At 38.3% G+C, this 7,547-nt stretch overlaps 1 non-coding gene across 1 annotated transcript; it reads left to right on the top strand.

Moving 5' to 3' along the window:
• The first annotated feature begins 1,162 nt into the window (after positions 1-1,162).
• Positions 1,163-1,268, top strand: LOC125171367 (U6 spliceosomal RNA). Its single transcript, XR_007154286.1, has one exon. It is a non-coding gene; the product is annotated as a U6 spliceosomal RNA (small nuclear RNA).
• Positions 1,269-7,547: the final 6,279 nt, after the last annotated feature.

Raw genomic sequence — 7,547 nt, 5'->3', positions numbered from 1 at the left:
CAGGCTCAGCTCGCTTATCCTTCAGTGATCCGCTTCAGGAGGGGCCCTGAGGCTCCGGGAGGGAGTCAGACCCGCCACCGGAGGAATGGATCCACAGAAGCACAGCGTTGGGTGTTTGCGCAGTGCAAGCAAGTTCCCTGGCAGAAACTGGTTCCCTTTGGGATTTCGGCTGGGGGATGGGCGAGGGAAATGGTGCTGGCGAGCGCCTTTGTTGCCCGCCACACTGTGCTCTGTCGTCCAGGGCTCAACAACTCTCCCTCCCATTGTCCTCCAGCCCTCCTGCTCTCCGAGCAAAGCTGTTAGCTTATAACCTTCCAGATGTTAAGTCCTGCTTGCTGTCTGAACATGCTCTATCCGGCCCCTCTGCTTTTGCAAGCCAGACTCGAGGGGTCTGCTTTGCCCGTGGGCTGCCCCTCCGCCCGGGCTGCCCCTCCGTCCCCGCTCCCTCCTGCCAGTCCATGTAGTGCACACCACCTCTCCGCCCTTCCTACCTTCTTCCGTGGGCCTCTCACACTTGGCTCTGGAGAATCCATTCTGCTAGTCTTCTGGTGGTTTTCTGGGTTATTTAGGCAGTTGTGGGAGGAATCTAAGTGATCAGCAGGACGCGGTGAGCCCAGTGTGCTCCTACTCCGCCATCTTCCTCCCAGAATACAATATATATTGTTTTACAACTATCTGTTTCACTTTGAAGTAGGTTTGGAATCGCATTCATGTAAAATGCTCAAACTTTAATTTGAGCACTTTTCCCTCATACATAGTATCTAATAAATTCAGAGACAATCTTGTTTGGTAAATTGGTCATATATTTAGTGTTAGATTGTGGGAGAGAAACTCATAATAGACTGCTTTCCTAGACGTTGGGCACCCCATCTGGAGGGTCTCAGAAATGAGCTCTCTCAAGTCGGCCTCCCTGAAAATGGCCTTATAGTTTTATCTTAGGACCGTGTCAACTCTCCTATGCTTTCTCATATTGAAAGCAAAGAGATTCAGACTAGAGGGAAATCCCATAGAACATCAGACTAAACCCTTACATCTTTGGACATAATTCCAATGTGATATAGTGAACAAAAAATGACCTGAATTAAGAATATATATCGATTCATTTGAATGACCATTGGCCTGGTCAACCGGTCAGGGGTCTGGATGGAAAAAGGCTGAGAGTGTGCTCCCTTCAGCAGCACATATACTAAAATTGAACGATACAGAGAAGATTAGCATGGCCCCTGTGCAAGGATGACATGCAAATTCGTGACATGTTCCATATTTTTCCGGATGGCCAACAGGCACATGAAAAGATGCTCAACGTCACTCCTCATTAGGGAAATACAAATCAAAACCACACTCAGATATCACCTCATGCCAGTCAGAGTGGCCAAAATGAACAAATCAGGAGACTATAGATGCTGGAGAGGATGTGGAGAAACGGGAACCCTCTTGCACTGTTGGTTGGAATGCAAACTGGTGCAGCCACTCTGGAAAACAGTGTGGAGGTTCCTCAAAAAATTAAAAATAGACCTATCTTATGACCCAGCAATAGCACTGCTAGGAATTTACCCAAGGGAGACAGGAGTACTGATGCATAGGGGCACTTGTATCCCAATGTTTATAGCAGCACTCTCAACAATAGCCAAATTATGGAAAGAGCCTAAGTGTCCATCAACTGATGAATGGATAAAGAAATTGTGGTTTATATACACAATGGAGTACTACGTGGCAATGAGAAAGAATGAAATATGGCCCTTTGTAGCAACGTGGATGGAACTGGAGAGTGTGATGCTAAGTGAAATAAGCCATACAGAGAAAGACAGATACCATATGTGTTCACTCTTATGTGGATCCTGAGAAACTTAGCAGGAACCTATGGGGGAGGGGAAGGGAAAAAAAAAGAGGTTAGAGTGGAAGAGAGCCAAAGCATAAGAGACTCTTTTTTTTTTTTTTAATTTTTTTTCAACGTTTATTTATTTTTGGGACAGAGAGAGACAGAGCATGAACGGGGGACGGGCAGAGAGAGAGGGAGACACAGAATCGGAAACAGGCTCCAGGCTCTGAGCCATCAGCCCAGAGCCCGACGCGGGGCTCAAACTCACGGACCGCGAGATCGTGACCTGGCTGAAGTCAGACGCTTAACCGACTGCGCCACCCAGGTGCCCCCATAAGAGACTCTTAAAAACTGAAAACAAACTGAGGGCTCAAGGGGGGTGGGGGGGGAGGGGAGGGTGGGTGATGGGTGTTGAGGAGGGCACCTTTTAGGATGAGCACTGGGTATTGTATGGAAACCACTTTGACAATAAACTTCATATATTGAAAGAAAAAAAAGGAAAAAAGCTGAGAGATCTGAGACAAGGTCTTTGGTAGATCTGTGTGAATGGATATATGGCAGAGGGCATAGAGTGAAGATTTTTGTATTTATATCAGAAAGCATCCATCATGGAAGAGGCACTGCACAATGAAGTAGACAAAATGACTTAACCAGCTTTCTTCATTGACCATCCTGTAATTAGGATAATAAGCACAATAAAAAAACAAATGGCCAAAGTGGCAGAGATGGAGACTATTTATGGGCTCAATTTCATGAAGTCTGTTACCAATATATATCTAGCCTTTGCTGCCTCTGCATGTGCAACTGTGAGTGATAGAAATCAACACTGAGCCCCTTGAAAACAATCAGGAGATGACCTTGATCAGCTGAAGACTGGAGACTAGTATTACTGAGGAGGAAAGAAAGGAATGCATGTGAAACCCTGGTGATCCATTTTCAGTGCCTCCTGGTATTCCCTTCCCCAAGTGCTGTAACTGTGGACAGATATGTGCAGCAAACTGAGAAGTGTATGATGGTCAAGTGTCAGACCACATAGAGGGGGTATTTTGGAAATGAATTTCTTTTCTTAGCGTTGATTGATTAACTCTTGATATGCTACATCTAGGCTAAAAAACATACTAGCTTTACTTATTTTTAGATAAAACTAGAATCTTCTATATAGACTTTCTGTACAGACTTCTTACCGTAATTTAGATTGAGATTGATGCAAAAAGATTTTATTTAGACATATATCTTAAAGATAATGGTTAGTCCACATATTTTCACCTACAATAAAGCAGCAGGTAAAGTTTAAAACATAGTCTTCCTGTTTCTGGTTACTCTTAAATGTTACTGTGTTAGATAACATCCGTTTATCCCACCACCTTTTTTCCACTCTGCTTTCTGAGATCGAAGACTGACCTGACTAGACTATACCAATGGGTTCCCTTTCCCTATAGCTTTCAGTTACAATCAGTAATTTGGGAACTTGCAGGAGATCAGAAAAAGGTAGGAAAGTAAGGTTGGGGAATCTTTTACCCTGAAGTCTTTCCTAAAGGAGTACTTTGAATTGCTTGTTTTTGTCAAAGGTCCCAGTTCTTCTAAAATTGGTCACTGGAATATGATTATTTGCTTCTAGATTCTCTTAACTCCACATCTCTTGTTTTTTGTCTTAGGGCATACTGTTGATAATACCTGCCCTCGCTGATACTAGCCGCAGGATATTGCACTATCATTTGTAGTTTTCCAACACCTTCCCCGTAGCTTTGTAAATAGTTTTTGAAATGAATTCTCCTGGGACTCTAAGTGATACAGTAATTCATTGTTTTTCAACATTTTTTTCATTATCTATCCCCTAAGGAATATTTTTAGACATTATTAAATGCTATTATAATATCCCAGATTTTTTCACACTCAAAATCCAATTTCCCCCACCTGGGGGTGATATTGCTCCTGTTGAGAATATAGGAGTAGCTGGTTAACAGAGGTAGCCTAATGGGATTTATGGTTTACATGCACATATCATCAAGGACTTCAACTGTTGGGAGAAAATAGGACATGGTAGGCTTATAGAATGTGATTTGTACCTTGAACTAGCAATTTATAAATGCTTAGAATGCATAGATCTGGAAACCAAGAGGTAACAGTGAAGGTTATCATTATTACATATAGTAATCCTTTGAGAAAATTTTCTTCTTGTCACTGCAACCTTGAACTTGATGACTGTGAGAATTGACTGTGAGAATTCTAGTGCCCAAAGCAGGAATATTTACTCAAAAAGATACAATCATGATTCAATGAATGGGAGGCTAAATCTACTCCTGGCCACTTGGGGCTTCTCATGTTTCTTCATCAACAAGAAGGGAACTTACCAATGTTATTGATTAGATTCCCTTATCAGGGAGGTATCACAATAATGGACAAAAAGAGGGCTATTATTGGAATCCAGAAGGTTTTCTGTGGTACCTCTTGCTATTTCTTTGTGTTTATTAATACCCATAATCAGTGGAATACAGTGGTAAAGCAATGTGTCAGGTTTCATAGGACAGATGGTTCAGGTTACCACATTAAAGAACCCTGTCCAGAAAAGTTCTGGCAGAGAGTAAGGAGAATATGAAATGTATTATGAATTAAGGCAGTTACAGTCACCAACCTAGGTTTTTTTGACTAGCTAAAAAAGTGGGGACTTAGCAGCCATATTCTACAGTATTTAACTTTATTTCCTCCCTCCTTTCTCCCAGGATATTCAATATGAAACTAACTGAAGAAATATATTTGGCCAAAGAAAATAATCTGAATCTTGAAAGCTTTGAAATTACTAGCTTGATAAAAATTGAATACAATCTGACTTGTTAAAGTCAGCTGTAATAGAGTGTAATGTTGTTCTACCAAAAACCAAGTTAATTTTCAAAATCAAAAACTTATATGGTAAATTACATACTATTCTACTTATAGGAAGGAAACTTAAGTGAATTCTTCTTTACATTTGTTATTTTGCTTAATTATATGTAGGTAAAAATTATGTATACACCTAATGTGTCCTAACTGTATTTAGTTTAGTATGTTATTTTTTAATTTTATTTTTTAATTTTTATTTTTTTAATTATTTATTTATTTATTTATTTATTTATTTATTTATTTAGAGAAGGAGAGAGGGGCAGAGAGAGAGGGAAAGAGAGAATCCCAATAAGGCTCCACACTCAATGCAGAGCCTGCCCCTGGGGCTCATCTCACAACCATGAGGTAGACACTTAAGCTGAAACCAAGAGTTAAACACTTAACTGATTGAGCAACCCAGGCACCACAGTATATTATTTTTTAAAGTAATACTTCAGTTTATACATTTTACATCCTCAAATATAAAACTAGGTTCTAATTCAAACACTTTTTAAAAATTTTTTCTTTAATGTTTATTTATTCTTGAGACAGAGACAGAGCATCAACAGGGGAGGGGCAGAGAGAGAGGGAGACACAGAATCTGAAACCGGCTCCAGGCTCTTAGCTGTCAGCATAGAGCCTGATGCGGGGCTCGAACCCATGAACTGTGAGATCATGACCTGAGCTGAAGTCGGACGCTTAACTGACTGAGCCACCCAAGTGCCCCTCAAATACTTTTAAAATGTAATTAAGATGATGTTTATTTCTGATTAAATATATCATCTTTAGTGTTTTGTCTCCAGGTTATAGCACGGTGAGCAACTTACTTTTAATGAATTACAGTAAACTGAGCTATTTGTTGAATGAATGAAAACTTAGTTTAAAACAAACAAACAAAAACTACCAAAAATATCAGGTAAAGTATCCAAGAGTTATGTCACAATCTTATTCAAGATCTAAGATTGTTGATGATCCTTGAATTTCTTTTATATAACCTTTTATAGATAATATACAGAAAAAAATGTTGCCATTTTCTTTTTTTTTAATTTTTTTAAACATTTATTTATTATCAAGAGACAGAGAGAGACAGAGAACGAGTGGGGAAGCAACAGAGAGAGAGAGGGAGACACAGAATCCAAAGCAGGCTCCAGGCTCTGAGCTGTCAGCGCAGAGACTGACATTGGGCTTGAACCCACTAACCATGAGATCATGACCTGAGCTGAAGTTGGTCACTTAACTGACTGAGCCACCCAGGCGCTCTGATGTTACCATTGTTTTCAATGAAAAAATATGAAATATATTCTAGAAAACTATACCAATTAGAAAGATGAATGATCCAGATATTATAATTAATAATATTGAATTTCTAGAATGTGATAAACCACTTATTTTCTTCAATCTCCCTTACTGTAATTAATTTTGTTGGTTTAATCCTTTTTTGAGATCCAAATCTTTCAAATTTGGCCTGTGGTAAATTAAAAAGTACATATTATGTTCCGTGATACAGACTGACTTTTGTTCATAGCAATGTGTCTACCAACCTCATATTTGCAAGTGTGTATGTGTGCACTTACTGGACCAGACAATGAACAATGTTTATTATACAATCTATGAAATTCTTGTTTATCTGAGCTGTGTCCATGTAATGACTTGATTTTCCATAAACCAAAAGATGAACTATTTGGAATTGAATAAAAAGAAGTTTCTAAAATTAACAAGTAAAGTAATCATCTAATAAATTCTTTTAAGTTCCTCTATTTTGATTGTCATGAACATTACTAAATACCATAAAGGAACTAAAACATAGCTCTAATCCATGTGCTTCATTCAAATAAGGGAGATAAAAATATAACCACCCTTCATAGTTTCCTCAGAGAAGTCTGAGTTTATACCTGTGTCCCTACCTTAAATATTGATGCCCCTTTTATTCCTAAAGGTGGTCATGTTAGGTTAATATTATATAGTCATCACCTTAGAGGTAATGCATATAAACCAATAACTAAAATATGGAGTGGTAACTAATTAGTATCAGGAAATAAGATAAGTACAAAGCAATTACCATTGGAATTCATGATTGGGTGAGTTCAATTCTCTCTGGTGATTAGGGAAGACTTCAAAGCAGATATGGCAGACAAATACGCCATATCTTAAAGAAAGAGGACTATTTCAACAGAGAGAAAATGAAGGAGAGGCAGTTTATTCAAAATATCTATACGTTTAATGTGAAAAATTATTCACACTAAAGTTGAAATGTTGATTTAAAATGTGGATTTTTTGGAGTGCCTCGATGGCACTTCATGACGTATATATCAAGATTGCTTTGCCTATTCAGAGTCTTCTGTGGTTCCATACAAATTTTTTGGATTGTTTCTTCTAGTTCTGTGAAAACAGTTGGTAGTTTGACACAGTTGCATTAAATCTGTAGATTGTTTTGGGGTCTATAAACATTTTAACAGTATTTGTTCTTCTAATGATTGAGCATGGAACGTCTTTCTATTTCTTTTTGTTGTCTTCTATTTCTTTCATCAATGTTTTATAGTTTTCAGAGTATAGGTCTTTCACTTCTTTGCTTAAGTTTGTTCCTGGGTATTTTATTATTTTTAATGCAGTTGTAAAAGGGATTGTTTTCTTAATTTCTCTTTCTGCTGCTTCATTATTGTTGTAAAGAAATGTAACAGATTTCTGAATGTGGATTTTGTATTCTGCAAATTTACTGAGTTTATCAGTTTTAACAGTTTTTTTGGTGGAATATTTTGGGTTTTATATATATATATAGTATTATGTCATCTGCAAATAGTGAAAGTTTTATTTCTTTCTTAGCAATTTGGACGCCTTTTATTTCTTTTTGTTGTCTGATTTCTGTGGCTAGGGC

Source organism: Prionailurus viverrinus, chromosome B4, assembly GCF_022837055.1.
Source record: "Prionailurus viverrinus isolate Anna chromosome B4, UM_Priviv_1.0, whole genome shotgun sequence".
NCBI classification, from domain to species: domain Eukaryota; kingdom Metazoa; phylum Chordata; class Mammalia; order Carnivora; family Felidae; genus Prionailurus; species Prionailurus viverrinus.
The sequence above is the reverse complement of the archived record's forward strand: the minus strand, read 5'-3'. Positions and strand labels throughout refer to the sequence as shown.